This window comes from Salmo trutta, chromosome 12 (assembly GCF_901001165.1).
Source record: "Salmo trutta chromosome 12, fSalTru1.1, whole genome shotgun sequence".
In the NCBI taxonomy this organism is placed as follows: domain Eukaryota; kingdom Metazoa; phylum Chordata; class Actinopteri; order Salmoniformes; family Salmonidae; genus Salmo; species Salmo trutta.
This window is the reverse complement of record NC_042968.1, coordinates 39165175-39182640: the sequence shown is the minus strand read 5'-3', so window position 1 is coordinate 39182640 and position 17466 is coordinate 39165175. Positions and strand designations below refer to the sequence as shown.

The following is a 17466-nucleotide window of genomic DNA, read 5'->3' as shown; positions in this document are numbered from 1 at the left end:
GTACTGTCATGGCAATTCAAATCCCATGTTAGTCAGAGTGTGAAATGTTTGCAGTGTGGCAAACGTTCAATGCCACAAGAAACTATTTCACATAAAATAGCGAGTAAGTAAATAATGATAGACAAGAGCAGTCCCTCACAAGTGATTTGAGTCTGAAATCACCAACTACTAACAAGGAGGCGGCTCCATGAAATGATTCCTCTCTGACACGTATGTCCTGGGCTTGGACCCACCAAGTGGTTGACTCCATCATAAAAACACTCAAACCACTTATTTTGTTTGTCGTTACCCACAAGCATGTACTGACCGAATTCCTGCCTTGCAGCGTGAGATACATCTATCTTCTGGGTCACACTAGACCTAATCACAGGTGTAGAGCTGGATGGCCCTTAGACACTAATCCAAGGCCAGTTTGGAGGTTTGTCCCACTAACGATTGATGATACATCAGGGATGGTGAATAGATCCTAGGTTTGTGGTAAAGGGGAACTTCTGCTAGCAGACAGCGGCAGGTAGCCTAGTGGTTAGAGCATTGGGCCAGTAACTGAAAGATTGCTGGATCGAATCCCCAAGCTGACAAGATAACAATCTATCGTTCTGCCCCTGAACAAGGCAGTTAACCCACTGTTAGGCTGTCATTGTAAATACGAATTTGTTCTTAACTGACTTGCCTGGTTAAATACATATATTAAAAAAAAACAGACAGGAAATCCTTCTGGAAAGGAGATTTATGACACTGTCAGATCAGTGACAAGATGACATCACCACACCCACAATTCAGCATTGTTCGAGGATGGGAACAGTCACAGTGCTGTGTGCAAATAGAGACGTCCCTGTTGCCATGCTGCTATGGTCTCTTCCTGTCCTACAGACTACAGTACATCTGGTCTTCAGCCGGTGGAGACCAAGCGATGCACACAATCCAGTTAGCACACCCATCCCACCCACAGGCAGGCCAGTAATCACTCTCACCCATCCCACCCACAGGCAGACCAGTAATCACTCTCACCCATCCCACCCACAGGCAGACCAGTAATCACTCTCACCCATCCCACCCACAGGCAGACCAGTAATCACTCTCACCCATCCCAACCACAGGCAGACCAGTAATCACTCTCACCCATCCCACCCACAGGCAGACCAGTAATCACTCTCACCCATCCCACCCACAGGCAGACCAGTAATCACTCTCACCCATCCCACCCACAGGCAGGCCAGTAATCACTCTCACCCATCCCACCCACAGGCAGACCAGTAATCACTCTCACCCATCCCACCCACAGGCAGACCAGTAATCACTCTCACCCATCCCACCCACAGGCAGACCAGTAATCACTCTCACCTATCCCACCCACAGGCAGGCCAGTAATCACTCTCACCCATCCCACCCACAGGCAGACCAGTAATCACTCTCACCCATCCCACCCACAGGCAGACCAGTAATCACTCTCACCCATCCCACCCACAGGCAGACCAGTAATCACTCTCACCCATCCCACCCACAGGCAGACCAGTAATCACTCTCACCCATCCCACCCACAGGCAGACCAGTAATCACTCTCACCCATCCCACCCACAGGCAGACCAGTAATCACTCTCACCCATCCCACCCACAGGCAGACCAGTAATCACACACACAGCCAGCCATAGTATATCTGAATTACTCTGCGAAAACAGTCTCCTCAGTGAAACCAATATCTTACCTTAGTGCTGAGTAGAGTAGTGACACTATAACCACGATCTGTCAGGCCCTCTCAAATTACAACCCCCCCCCTTTCCTGCTTTTTATAGACCGGCTGCAGTCTGCCAGTTTCTCCTAGCTTCTCCACGATACATCCAGTCAACCGGCCTACTATGCTCCGCTCACTCTCATCTGTTTCTCTCCTCCCCTCTTCTTACCCCGTCTCTCCTCTTTCTCCCTTCAAGTCCTCTCCTCCTCCTATGAGCTACCCCTCCCTCTCTCCTGCTCCCTCTCAGCCCCAGACCAGACAGCTGCATGCAGCCCTGGAGCAGCAGTTAATGCTCCCTCTATCTCTCTCACTGCTCTGTACTCCTCTAGATGTGGGCTGCACCACTCACTCTCTCTTCCCCTCTCTCTCTCTCTCTCTCTCTCTCTCTCTCTCTCTCTCTCTCTATCCTCTTGCTCTCTCTCCTTCCCTCTCTATATACATCCATATATCTCTCTTTCTCGATGTGTCTCACTGTGGCAGACCTATCACTAGCTGGGACTGTTGATAGCTGTTGATAACTATTGAAATACGTTCTTGGTATTGGATACTTCATACTCTCTTGTTTGCAAATAGAGAGGTCTACGACTATACAGAGTATAAATGTTTCCCTACTCATGTTTCCCTACTCATGTTTCCCTATTCATGTTTCCCTACACATGTTTCTTTATACATGTTTCCCTATGCACGTTTCCTATGCACGTTTCCCTTTGCATGTTTCCCTACGCATTTTTCCCTACGCATGTTTCCCTACGCATGTTTCCCTATGTCTGTTTCCCTACGCATGTTTTTCTGCCTTTGTTCCCTGGCTTTCTTCTCGAAGTTGAATTGTATGTATTTTCACTTGAATGTCCAGTGGGAACTTGGGTCAGTATTTGGTCTGTGATAACACCATGAGGAGAAGTAGGGGACATATTCCAACCATATTGTGTTTTCATCCATTTACATTTCCTGCAAATGGGTGTTGTGAGTCATTCAAGGTCCTACCAAGCAAAAAGGCAGTAACTGCTCATTTGGTCGAAAATGAGTTAATGTAGTTTTTGCAACATTAAATACATGCTTAATCATGTGGAAAAGTATCCTGCCTATATTGTATTGTGTTTTGGAGAAAATGGGGGTCATGTTAGCAGTAACTGGATAAAGTTACTGTGAAACCAAGGTAAATAAAAGCCATTTTTCTCAGTTCCACGCTATGAGCAGTTACTGCCTTTTTGCCTGGTAAGGCAGCGTAGTGCTATTGAACAATGGGGATAGAAGAGGTGAGGGGTGCTATTTCTGCTGTGAAAAGTGAGCAAACTTTTCCGTGCTAAGCTGTTTGGGTGTCATAATCATAATCCAGTAGGAATACAATCAATCTTTTGTGTGAAACATCTGTGATAAGTACTGTCGTTCCAAACATCTCAACCGTAGCAGCTTTCACAAAAGCCCATGTTTTCCTTCCAGGAGATTGCTCTGATTGGGATTTAGTGAAACTAGTCAGGAGGTAAGTTTGGGTCTGTACGCAGGAAAAGGTCATTGCTGGGCAGAGAGAGAGAGCGAGAGAGCGTGAGAGAGAGTGAGTGAGAGAGAGAGAGACAGAGAGAGAGAAAGAGAGAGAGAGAGAGTGAGATAGAGAGTGTGTTTCGTGTGTTTTTGTTGCATTTGTGCGTCTTTTCTCTTCTGCCCTAACGCCTGAGTGGAGCTCAAAGACAGCTTGGACTCAGCAGCCCCTGGTCTCCCACCTCCCGCCTCCTTGGGATCATAAGACCCTCCTGGCTATTACCCAGAACCCCCTGTGGCTCCATCCCTCTCTCTGCCCCTCCCCTCACTCCCTTCCTCCCCCTTTCTTCTCCTCCCTCCTTCTTCATCCCTGCTCTCCTCACAGGCCTTACAACCCTCTTTCCCATACTGAAGTTCCCCCATTTGATAATGTGCATTCTTCCCAGTCTGACATCAAATCAAATCAAATTCTATTGGTCACATACACATATTTAGCAGATGTTATTGGTCAACAAAGTACTGTAATAAAGAGTACCTAGTCATTAAATACAACAGATTACTGTAATAAAGAGTATCTAGCCATTAAATATAACAGAGTACTGTAATACAGAGTACCTAGTGATTAAATATAACAGATTACTCTAGTACAGAGTACCTAGTCATTAATACAACAGATTACTGTAATAAAGAGTATCTAGCCATTAAATATAATGGAGTACTGTAATAAAGAGTGCCTAGTCATTAAATACAACAGATTACTGTAATACAGAGTACCTAGTCATTAAATACAACAGATTACTCTAATGTTGAGTACCTAGCAATTTGTAAGTCGCTCTGGATAAGAGCGTCTGCTAAATGACTTAAATGTAAATGTAAATGTAGTCATTAAATACAACAGATTACTCTAATGCAGAGTACCTAGTCATTAAATACATACAGATTACTCTAATACAGAGTACCTAGTCATTAAATACAACAGATTACTCTAATACAGAGTACCTAGTCATTAAATACAACAGATTACTCTAATACAGAGTACATAGTCATTAAATACAACAGATTACTCTAATACAGAGTACCTAGTGATTAAATACAACAGATGACTGTAATACAGAGTACCTAGTCATTAAATACAACAGATTACTCTAATGTTGAGTACCTAGCAATTTGTAAGTCGCTCTGGATAAGAGCGTCTGCTAAATGACTTAAATGTAAATGTAAATGTAGTCATTAAATACAACAGATTACTCTAATGCAGAGTACCTAGTCATTAAATACATACAGATTACTCTAATACAGAGTACCTAGTCATTAAATACAACAGATTACTCTAATACAGAGTACCTAGTCATTAAATACAACAGATTACTCTAATACAGAGTACATAGTCATTAAATACAACAGATTACTCTAATACAGAGTACCTAGTGATTAAATACAACAGATGACTGTAATACAGAGTACCTAATCATTAAATATAACATATCCAAATGGAGATTTCGATTATATCTCTGACAAGATGGATGACTTATCTTTCCACTAGCATGCCTGTGTGATTTTGTCGCTATTCCTCAACTGGTTGCCATGTACTCTGGACTCAAGACTATCAGAATCCTATTGGTCCTGAATCATCCCAGTAAAACCTCAAGACTATCAGAATCCTATTGGTCCATGTACAATACAATCCATGCTTGTGGTTGATTTACATTTTGAATACTATATTTATACTACTATATTTACTCATAAACCCTATCTGTCCCAGACTGTATTCTCTTGGTATGTTGGCCTCCAGTCAAAAGGCTTTGATTGTCTGAGATCTTTGATCCTGGGTGTATTGAATGTATGCCTACAGGTCCAACACCTCGTGACACCTGGCCTCTCAGGACCATTTTGTGGACGTGACACCTGGCCTCTCAGGACCATTTTGTGGACGTGGCACCTGGCCTCTCAGGACCATTTTGTGGACGTGGCACCTGGCCTCTCAGGACCATTTTGTGGACGTGGCACCTGGCCTCTCAGGACCATTTTGTGGATCTTGGTCTGTTTGAGGGGAGGTGTGTGCGTAGGGGAGCGGCTTTCACCATAGCTACAGGTCATGATGCTGGGGAAGGCGTAGGGCTCACACCGTCTGCAACCTTACATTGTCTGGTATTTGAATGTGTGATTCCTCTGTGCTATTATAGGCAGGTAGTGTAGAGACAGCTCTCTCTCCCTGGGTCTGTAGGGAAGATGGGTATTGGGAGACCTCCAGTATAGGATACCCACAGCTTCACAGTGGGTTTTTCTCTTGGCTTTGTTCTGTTGTGTTTATGTGTGTGTGTGTGTGTGTGTGTGTGTGTGTGTGTAGGGGGGGGGGGGGGGGGCTCCAGAGAGCACTCTGTGTTAATAGAGTTTTTGCCTGCAGTCACTGTTTCTCTTTTACTGTACTCTCTGTTCCTTCCTGAAAAACCTCAAGACTATCAGAATCCTATTGGTCCTGAATCATCCCAGTAAAACCTCAAGACTGTTAGAATCCTATTGGTCCTGAATCATCCCAGTAAAACCTCAAGACTGTTAGAATCCTATTGGTCCTGAATCATCCCAGTAAAACCTCAAGACTGTTAGAATCCTATTGGTCCTGAATCATCCCAGTAAAACCTCAAGACTATCAGAATCCTATTGGTCCTGAATCATCCCAGTAAAACCTCAAGACTGTTAGAATCCTATTGGTCCTGAATCATCCCAGTAAAACCTCAAGACTGTTAGAATCCTATTGGTCCTGAATCATCCCAGTAAAACCTCAAGACTGTTAGAATCCTATTGGTCCTGAATCATCCCAGTAAAACCTCAAGACTGTTAGAATCCTATTGGTCCTGAATCATCGCAGCAAAACCTCAAGACTGTTAGAATCCTATTGGTCCTGAATCATCCCAGTAAAACCTCAAGACTATCAGAATCCTATTGTTCCTGAATCATCCCAGTGTTACTCCAATGGCTGACAGTTTCCTGCTATGACATCCTGGCGAAGGAGGTACATTTCTCCATGAATTTCCAATCCAATATTACTCAGCTGCAGTCAACGTGATATTGGCAGCTCTACTCGCCAGGTCCAAAGACTGTATGACAGTTTCCAGAGGCTGTCGCTTCACAATTCATCGGGAAAATTGCCACAATTCAACTGAATGGCTAAGGATATGCTGATCAATCCTCTCTATGCTGTTGCCAATAGAGGAAGTGGGTCTGTCGGAAACCAACAAGCTGAGTGTAAAAAGAGAGACAGAGATCCCCCCAGGGCTGCTGTCGCTCTCCTCACCCTGCCCGTCGAGCCGTCTTTGTGAAGCTCGCTAAGGGCTATTAACTATTCCTCCCTTCCCCGGGCCACATGGGTGTTTAGTTGGTTCCGATGACATTCACTCCTCGTCACATGGACTAAATATCACAGAACAGTGACATCCCCGCTGGTTCTTTTGGCTGCCACCTCAGTCAGTGACTACATAGGGCCATTCACTGGAACTACAGGTGCAGGATCATACTTTGAGCCAGTTTGCTACAGCAGGAAAATAATCCTGCAGCAACAGGAAATGTGAATTATGATGTGGATTATAATTAATGGACATTTTTGTAGGGGTTGATACATTTTTCCGAGTGAAAATTACAAACTTCAGAAGCCTTTTTTAACCTAAAAAACACTACAAGTTGTATATTTCCTGCACTGCAGGAAAGTTCTCTTGCGACAGGGTGATCAAATTAAGATTGTACATCTGTAGTATCTGGTATGAATGCTGTAAATGGTGCAATTCTTTGATATGGTGAGCATGACAGAGCATGACAAGGCCACAATGGGTTTATGTAAAGGCCATTTGAGCCAATGCTGACAGTAGGGCTTTGTTGTGAGGTCCATGGACTTATTCTACTTAGTAGGCATACTCTGTTCATACTCATCTTTGTCTGGGTCGGGGAAATACACGTGTCCATGCCCGCGTGTGTTTATCCACGGATGGATTCTAATCAACCTCTTTGAAACACATCCATCTATCCCAAAATCCCAACACTTCATAGCACGAGCTGTTATGACCAATGATGAAATTGCCATATAAATCCCCATGACAGTGTCAAGAAGCCCTCTGAACATAGCGCTACCTTGACCCATACACATGAAATATACCCCAACTGTCCTGCATATCTCCATATGACTGCTATCTTTATATAGTCACCCCACACTTGAGTATGTTATAGTTGACCCTGGGCCTGGGGGTAGACAGGACAGGAGCCAGGTCTGTAGTGTGTTATAGTTGACCCTGGGCCTGGGGGTAGACAGGACAGGAGCCAGGTCTGTAGTGTGTTATAGTTGACCCTGGCCCTGGGGGTAGACAGGGCAGGAGCCAGGTCTGTAGTGTGTTATAGTTGACCCTGGGCCTGGGGGTAGACAGGACAGGAGCCAGGTCTGTAGTGTGTTATAGTTGACCCTGGGCCTGGGGGTAGACAGGACAGGAGCCAGGTCTGTAGTGTGTTATAGTTGACCCTGGGCCTGGGGGTAGACAGGACAGGAGCCAGGTCTGTAGTGTGTTATAGTTGACCCTGGGCCTGGGGGTAGACAGGACAGGAGCCAGGTCTGTAGTGTGTTATAGTTGACCCTGGGCCTGGGGGTAGACAGGACAGGAGCCAGGTCTGTAGTGTGTTATAGTTGACCCTGGGCCTGGGGGTAGACAGGACAGGAGCCAGGTCTGTAGTGTGTTATAGTTGACCCTGCGCCTGGGGGTAGACAGGACAGGAGCCAGGTTTGTAGTGTGTTATAGTTGACCCTGGGCCTGGGGGTAGACAGGACAGGAGCCAGGTCTGTAGTGTGTTATAGTTGACCCTGCGCCTGGGGGTAGACAGGACAGGAGCCAGGTCTGTAGTGTGTTATAGTTGACCCTGGGCCTGGGGGTAGACAGGACAGGAGCCAGGTCTGTAGTGTGTTATAGTTGACCCTGGGCCTGGGAGTAGACAGGACAGGAGCCAGGTCTGTAGTGTGTTATAGTTGACCCTGGGCCTGGGAGTAGACAGGACAGGAGCCAGGTCTGTAGTGTGTTATAGTTGACCCTGGGCCTGGGGGTAGACAGGACAGGAGCCAGGTCTGTAGTGTGTTATAGTTGACCCTGGGCCTGGGGGTAGACAGGACAGGAGCCAGGTCTGTAGTGTGTTATAGTTGACCCTGGGCCTGGGGGTAGACAGGACAGGAGCCAGGTCTGTAGTGTGTTATAGTTGACCCTGGGCCTGGGGGTAGACAGGACAGGAGCCAGGTCTGTAGTGTGTTATAGTTGACCCTGGGCCTGGGGGTAGACAGGACAGGAGCCAGGTCTGTAGTGTGTTATAGTTGACCCTGGGCCTGGGGGTAGACAGGACAGGAGCCAGGTCTGTAGTGTGTTATAGTTGACCCTGGGCCTGGGGGTAGACAGGACAGGAGCCAGCTCTGTGGGTGTTTCTGCAGCCATGTGCTGTAACTGTATGTTGAGAAGACAGAGCCACTCCTGCTGTTATGTGATATGGCAGGCAGGAAGTGACTCATCAATAATGACAGCAGATGGAGCTGCTCTGGCTAATGCTAATGGCTGCTCTCAACAGGAGAGGAGAGGAAAGCCCCCACCTCCCACACAGCCTCCCAGAAACGGGTGTTAATGGAGATCAAAGTACCCACAGCCACATGTACAGGACACAGGAAGGAGCCACGGAGACACCCGATTGCACTTCACAGTGCAGTTGTGCAGTGAGGAGTGGGCTGAACAGGCATCCACTACCCACTGCCTCCAGGGACAGTCCTGGCTGGTTATCCTACAAACAGTCCTGGCTGGTTATCCTACAAACAGTCCTGGCTGGTTATCCTGCAAACAGTCCTGGCTGGTTATCCTACAAACAGTCCTGGCTGGTTATCCTACAAACAGTCCTGGCTGGTTATCCTACAAACAGTCCTGGCTGGTTATCCTACAAACAGTCCTGGCTGATTACCCTACAAACAGTCCTGGCTGGTTATCCTACAAACAGTCCTGGCTGGTTATCCTACAAATGCATCATACACCATACCTTTGGGGAATGTTAATTTAATATATAGGTGGGTTTATTTCATGTCATAGTATAGCTGTGTAATGCCAGTACTATGCTAAGTAAGACAGAAATGTGTACACACACACACACACACACACACACACACACACACACACACAAGGTATTTTATCAGTCCACACATCAGTTCTGCCATCCAAAAACCACAGGAGGAGTGGTCTCAATTAATAATGATCTTTGTGCATGTCTCTCTCCCAGAGGATTTCCAGCCTCCTGCTTTTTGGAGCATACAGAGATTGGCTGGCTGGCTGTAAGGGGGAGAGAGAGAGGGAGAGGGAAAGAAAGAGAGTGAGATTGTGTGTGAGAGAGAGAGAGAGAGAGAGAGAGAGAAGGATAAAGACAGCGTGACTCAGACACAGAACAGTTCTCTTCTCTGACCAATCAGAGTGGCTCAGACAAAGAACAGTTCTCTTCTCTGACCAATCAGAGTGACTCAGACACAGAACAGTTCTCTTCTCTGACCACTGACAGACACAGAACAGTTCTCTTCTCTGACCACTGACAGTGACTCAGACACAGAACAGTTCTCTTCTCTGACCACTGACAGAGTAACTCAGACACAGAACAGTTCTCTTCTCTGACCACTGACAGACACAGAACAGTTCTCTTCTCTGACCACTGACAGTGACTCAGACACAGAACAGTTCTCTTCTCTGACCACTGACAGAGTAACTCAGACACAGAACAGTTCTCTTCTCTGACCACTGACAGAGTGACTCAGACACAGAACAGTTCTCTTCTCTGATCAATCAGAGTGACTCAGACACAGAACAGTTCTCTTCTCTGACCACTGACAGAGTAACTCAGACACAGAACAGTTCTCTTCTCTGACCACTGACAGTGACTCAGACACAGAACAGTTCTCTTCTCTGACCACTGACAGTGACTCAGACACAGAACAGTTCTCTGCTCTGATCAATCAGAGTGACTCAGACACAGAACAGTTCTCTGCTCTGATCAATCAGAGTGACTCAGACACAGAACAGTTCTCTTCTCTGACCACTGACAGTGACTCAGACACAGAACAGTTCTCTTCTCTGACCACTGACAGTGACTCAGACACAGAACAGTTCTCTGCTCTGATCAATCAGAGTGACTCAGACACAGAACAGTTCTCTTCTCTGACCGCTGACAGAGTGACTCAGACACAGAACAGTTCTCTTCTCTGATCAATCAGAGTGACTCAGACACAGAACAGTTCTCTTCTCTGACCACTGACAGAGTGACTCAGACACAGAACAGTTCTCTTCTCTGACCACTGACAGAGTGACTCAGACACAGAACAGTTCTCTTCTCTGACCACTGACAGAGTGACTCAGACACAGAACAGTTCTCTTCTCTGATCAATCAGAGTGACTCAGACACAGAACAGTTCTCTTCTCTGACCACTGACAGAGTGACTCAGACACAGAACAGTTCTCTTCTCTGAACACTGACAGAGTGACTCAGACACAGAACAGTTCTCTTCTCTGATCAATCAGAGTGACTCAGACACAGAACAGTTCTCTTCTCTGACCACTGACAGAGTGACTCAGACACAGAACAGTTCTCTTCTCTGATCAATCAGAGTGACTCAGACACAGAACAGTTCTCTTCTCTGACCACTGACAGAGTGACTCAGACACAGAACAGTTCTCTTCTCTGATCAATCAGAGTGACTCAGACACAGAACAGTTCTCTTCTCTGAACACTGACAGAGTGACTCAGACACAGAACAGTTCTCCACAGGCTTCAGCAGAGAGAGAACAGAATCCATGCCCTCTGTCTAACTACCAGCCTGTTGTCCAGGAGACAGACTCCTTTCACCCAGACACACAACACAGTCTTTAGACCCAGATTACCTCTCAACTGGCTGTCATCTCTAGATCAGTCTAACCACCCTACCTCCCACTATCCTAAAGGTACAATCTCACCTCCACTACCAGCAGGGATGTCAATGAAAAACAAGCAGAATTCGCTATACTTGCCGTATTGTGCTGGATGAACTATGTGGTAGACAGGGTATGGCTGTTTGATGTTTGCAGCTCGGAATGTAGCTTATTCACAGACTCCTCTGTGTGGATAGTACACCTTGTCTCACAAAGCGTCAAAGTGAACACAAGAGAAAATATTATAGTACAGAGTCTTCATTAGAGGATTATAGTACAGTCTTCTTTAGAGTATTAGAGTTCAGAGTCTTCATTAGAGAATTGGAGTACAGTCTTCATTAGAGGATTAGAGTAGAGAGTCTTCGTTAGAGGATTAGAGTACAGAGTCTTCATTAGAGGATTAGAGTACAGAGTCTTCATTAGAGGATTATAGTACAGTCTTCTTTAGAGAATTAGAGTTCAGAGTCTTCATTAGAGAATTGGAGTACAGTCTTCATTAGAGGATTAGAGTAGAGAGTCTTCGTTAGAGGATTAGAGTACAGAGTCTTCATTAGAGGATTAGAGTACAGAGTCTTCATTAGAGGATTAGAGTACAGTCTTCATTAGAGGATTATAGTACAGTCTTCATTAGAGAATGCGAGTACAGTCTTCATTAGAGGATTAGAGTACAGCCTTCATTAGAGGATTAGAGTACAGCGTCTTCATTAGAGGATTAGAGTACAGAGTCTTCATTAGAGAATTAGAGTACAGTCTTCATTAGAGAATTAGAGTACAGTCTTCATTAGAGGATTAGAGTACAGTCTTCATTAGAGGATTAGAGTACAGCGTCTTCATTAGAGGATTAGAGTACAGAGTCTTCATTAGAGGATTAGAGTACAGAGTCTTCATTAGAGGATTATAGTACAGTCTTCTTAAGAGTATTAGAGTTCAGAGTCTTCATTCGAGAATTAGAGTACAGTCTTCATTAGAGGATTAGAGTACAGAGTCTTCATTAGAGGATTAGAGTACAGTCTTCTTTAGAGGATTATAGTACAGAGTCTTCATTAGAGGATTAGAGTACAGAGTCTTCATTAGAGGATTGGAGTACATAGTCTTCATTAGAGGATTAGAGTAGAGAGTCTTCATTAGAGGATTAGAGTACAGCGTCTTCATTAGAGGATTAGAGTACAGAGTCTTCATTAGAGGATTAGAGTACAGTCTTCATTAGAGGATTATAGTACAGAGTCTTCATTAGAGAATTAGAGTACAGAGTCTTCATTAGAGGATTAGAGTACAGAGTCTTCATTAGAGGATTAGAGTACAGTCTTCATTAGAGGATTAAAGTACAGTCTTCATTAGAGGATTAGAGTACAGACTCTTCATTAGAGGATTAGAGTACAGTCTTCATTAGAGGATTAGAGTAGAGAGTCTTCATTAGAGGATTAGAGTAGAGAGTCTTCATTAGAGGATTAGAGTACAGCGTCTTCATTAGAGGATTAGAGTACAGTCTTCATTAGAGGATTATAGTACAGTCTTCATTAGAGGATTAGAGTACAGAGTCTTCATTAGAGGATTAGAGTACAGTCTTCATTAGAGGATTATAGTACAGAGTCTTCATTAGAGAATTAGAGTACAGAGTCTTCATTAGAGGATTAGAGTACAGAGTCTTCATTAGAGGATTAGAGTACAGAGTCTTCATTAGAGGGTTAGAGTACAGTCTTCTTTAGAGGATTAAAGTACAGTCTTCATTAGAGGATTAGAGTACAGACTCTTCATTAGAGGATTAGAGTACAGTCTTCATTAGAGGATTAGAGTACAGAGTCTTCATTAGAGGATTAGAGTAGAGAGTCTTCATTAGAGGATTAGAGTACAGCGTCTTCATTAGAGGATTAGAGTACAGCGTCTTCCTTAGAGGATTAGAGTAGAGAGTCTTCATTAGAGGATTATAGTACAGAGTCTTCATTAGAGGATTATAGTGCAGTCTTCATTAGAGGATTAGAGTAGAGAGTCTTCATTAGAGGATTAGAGTACAGCGTCTTCATTAGAGGATTAGAGTAGAGAGTCTTCATTAGAGGATTAGAGTACAGAGTCTTCATTAGAGGATTATAGTACAGCGTCTTCATTAGAGGATTAGAGTACAGAGTCTTCATTAGAGGATTAGAGTACAGAGTCTTCATTAGAGGATTAGAGTACAGCGTCTTCATTAGAGGATTAGAGTAGAGAGTCTTCATTAGAGGATTAGAGTACAGAGTCTTCATTAGAGGATTATAGTACAGCGTCTTCATTAGAGGATTAGAGTACAGAGTCTTCATTAGAGGATTAGAGTACAGAGTCTTCATTAGAGGATTAGAGTACAGCGTCTTCATTAGAGGATTAGAGTAGAGAGTCTTCATTAGAGGATTAGAGTACAGTGTCTTCATTAGAGGATTAGAGTACAGAGTCTTCATTAGAGGATTACAGTACAGCGTCTTCATTAGAGGATTAGAGTAGAGAGTCTTCATTAGAGGATTAGAGTACAGAGTCTTCAGTAGAGGATTAGAGTACAGCGTCTTCATTAGAGGATTAGAGTACAGAGTCTTCATTAGAGTGGAACTGTGTGTGAATTGGTGAAGGACAGAGCTATCTTCAGGCTATAGTTTTCACTCCCATCCCCATTCACTCCCATCCCCATCATTAGAGGATTAGAGTACAGCGTCTTCATTAGAGGATTGGAGTAGAGAGTCTTCATTAGAGGATTATAGTACAGTCTCATTAGAGGATTAGAGTAGAGAGTCTTCATTAGAGGATTAGAGTACAGAGTCTTCATTAGAGGATTATAGTACAGTCTTCATTAGAGGATTATAGTACAGTCTTCATTAGAGGATTACAGTACAGCGTCTTCATTAGAGGATTAGAGTAGAGAGTCTTCATTAGAGGATTAGAGTACAGAGTCTTCATTAGAGGATTATAGTACAGTCTTCATTAGAGGATTAGAGTACAGATTCTTCATTAGAGTGGAACTGTGTGTGAACCGGTGAAGGACAGAGCTATCTTCAGGCTATAGTTTTCACTCCCATCCCCATCCCCCCACTCACACACAACCCCCACATCCCCTCCACACACACAACCCCCACACCCCCTCCACACACACAACCACCCCACACACACAACCCCTGCACCTCCCTCCACACACACAACCCCCCACCATATCGCCCCCTCCAATACACACAAACACACTGATGTGTACTAACATCCTCTTCCTCCCTGCCTTGCCCTGACCACTTTAGTGTCCTTGTTTATCTAATTGACAGAGATGTGACCCGGGGGAGCTGTTTGTCTTTGTGTGGCTCTTCTCCTCTCCTCCCTGGTTGGCCAGGGTCATTAGTGTGCTCAGGGTAATGAGCATAGAGAGTTCAACAGATGGAAGGATAGAAGGATGGATGGATTAAAGGTAGGGAGGCTCTTAGAGGATGGACAGAGCAGGTGTGGAGAGGAGGCCTGGATGGATTTATTAATGGAATATTGTACTTGCATTGAGTAATTGTTTTTGAAAACAAATCTAAAAAAATTGCAGAAGTAAGGAAAAGTGTGTTTATACTTTATTAAAACATATAGGTTTCAGTGACCCATCCCAATAGATTGTTAGTGGTTGTTTTTCATACTCATAGTGGATGAGTTTAGGTGGGTTAACACTAGACTTAACATAGTGCCAACTATACCGCAGTGCCACACCACCAGGTCCAACCAAGGATAATCTGGTGTGAAATGAAAACCTTCTGGGCAGCCGTTCAAACTGAGAAAGCCCTGTTGGTGGCACAGTGCCCAAGACGCAAATAGAGGAAGCAGCTTTTTCATCAGCTATAATATCTTGACATCCATCATTGCTATTGGAGTACCGGGACAACTGTTAAGTACCATGAGCTATAACATCAACAAAGAACCTGGATCCTAGATCATGGATCAACCTTGACGCATATGTTCTTCAAATTGGTACATGGGTGTTTGCCACCACAAGGGTGGTATTCCCATATCGCCATCACCTATTCTAGTGAAGCCAGCTGTCACAACTATAATGGACACGCACAACATTGACTAAGACTAATATTGATGATTCATACTGATTTGACGTACATCATCCTCCTCTCCTCTCCTCTCCTCTCCTCTCCTCTCCTCTCCTCTCCTCTCCTCTCCTCTCCTCTCCTCCACTCCAATAGCCCTCAGCTCTCTCTTCAGCAGTTCAGCCCATCTTTTCTAACGTTATGAAAAGCTCCTCAGCAGGCTAATTCACATCCACATCTCTAACAGCGCCTTTCCACAAGCCTGGAAAAATAAGGAGCCATTTCCAAACGGGACGAGACAATCTGCTTTGAAGTGTAGTGTAGTGGGGACTTTGTATGCCAGGCATTCCTGCCTGTCTGTGTCAATGGACAGCCTGAGCCTGACTCTACATGCTGGAGTGGATTGGTATAGGAGGAGGAAGAGGGGGGAGTAGGAGGAAGAGGAGTGGAGGGAGGAGGAAGAGGAAGAGGGGTGGAGGAAGCGAAAGAGGAGTGGAGTAGGAGGAAGAGGAGTAGGAGGAAGAGGAGTGGAGTAGGAGGAAGAGAGGGGGAGTAGGAGGAAGAGGAAGAGGAAGAAGAGGAAGAGGGGTGGAGTAGGAGGAAGAGGGGTGGAGTATGAGGAAGAGGGGTGGAGTAGGACGAAGAGGAGTAGGAGGAAGAGGGGTAGAGTAGGAGGAAGAGGGGTGGAGTCGGAGGAATAGGGGTGGAGTCGAAGGAAGAGCAGTGGAGTAGGACGAAGAGGGGTGGAGTAGGATGAAGAGGGGTGGAGTATGAGGAAGAGGGGTGGAGTCGGAGGAATAGGGGTGGAGTCGGAGGAAGAGCAGTGGAGTAGGGAGGAAGGGAAGAAGGAAGGAAGGATTAAGGGGGTCCAGACGTGGACAGACTCTAGCCCAGCTTCGGACCATCTGCCTGGGCACAACCGCCAATGACCACACCGTACCGTACCCTCACACCCTTACCCATGGCTTCCAGGGTTTGTCCTGAAAAACAACTCTAGCTAGTACATCTACTGTGCTGTTTGGTCTTAGAACAGAGAGGGGCAGAGAAAGAGGGAGAGACAATTTAATTACACTGAACAAAAATATAAACGCAACATGTTTCATGAGCTGAAAGAAAACATCCCAGAAATGTTCCACACGCACAAAAAGCTTATTTCTCTCAAATTTTGTGCACAAATTTGGTTACATCCCTGTTAGTGAGCATTTGTACTTTGCCAAGATAATCCATCCACCTGACAGGTGTGGCATATCAAGAAGCTGATTAAACAGCATGATCATTACACAGGTGCACCTTGTGCTGGGACAGTGAAAGGCCACTCTAAAATATGCAGTTTTGTCACACAACACAATGCCACAGATGTCTCATGTTTTGAGGGAGACCAACCACCCAGACAGCTGATGAAACTGTGGGTTTGCACAACTGAAGAATTTCTGCGCTGATGTCAATGTTGTAAACAAAGTGTCCCATGGTGGAGGTGGGGTTATAGTATTGGCAGTCATAAGCTACGGACAATGAACACAATACTGTGACGAGATCCTGAGGCCCTTTGTCGTGCCATTCATCTGCTTCCATCACCTCATGTTTCAGCATGATAATGCACAGCCCCATGTCGCAAAGATCTGTACACAATTCCTGTAAGCTGAAAATGACCCAGTTCTTCCATGCCCTGCATACTCACCAGACATGTCACCCATTGAGCATGTATGGGATGCTCTGAATCAACGTGTACGACAGCGTGATCCAGTTCCCGCCAATATCAAGCAACTTTGAACAGCCATTGAAGAGGAGTGGGACACCATTCCACAGGCCACAATCAACAGCCTGATCAACTCTATGTGAAGGAGATGTGTCGTTCTGCATGAGGCAAATGGTGGTCACACCAGATACTGACTGGTTTTTTGATCCCCGCCCCTACTTTTTTTTTAAGGTATCTGTGACCAACAGATGCATATCTGTATTCCCAGTCATGTGAAATCCATAGATTAGGGCCTAATGAATTTATTTCAATTGACTGATTTCCTTAAATGAAGTGTAACTCAGTAAAGTCTGAAATTGTTGCATGTTGCACCTATATTTTTGTATCGTTTATATTTTGACAGTGTATGAAATCAATACATTTTTCTGCACTCTGGTACAAATCACCTAAAACATGTTTCTAATTCTAAACTCTCTATAACCAATCCTGTTACTACACCATTCTAAACTCTCTATAACCAATCCTGTTACTATACCATTCTAAACTCTCTATAACCAATCCTGTTACTACACCATTCTAAGTTCTCTATAACCAATCCTGTTA

The 17466-nt window shown here is 44.8% G+C and overlaps 1 protein-coding gene across 2 annotated transcripts in view; it reads right to left on the bottom strand.

Moving 5' to 3' along the window:
• Positions 1-17466, bottom strand: part of LOC115203524 (coronin-2B) — a 104318-nt gene that overhangs the window by 25047 nt on the left and 61805 nt on the right. Inside the window, exon 1 of one of the 2 annotated variants that reach the window (XM_029768287.1) lies at positions 1703-2046. The exons of the other annotated variant lie outside the window; for it this stretch is intronic. The gene's annotated coding sequence lies outside the window, so the exon portion shown is untranslated. Of the gene's footprint in view, positions 1-1702; positions 2047-17466 lie in introns of those variants that run through there. 2 annotated transcript variants of the gene reach the window in all.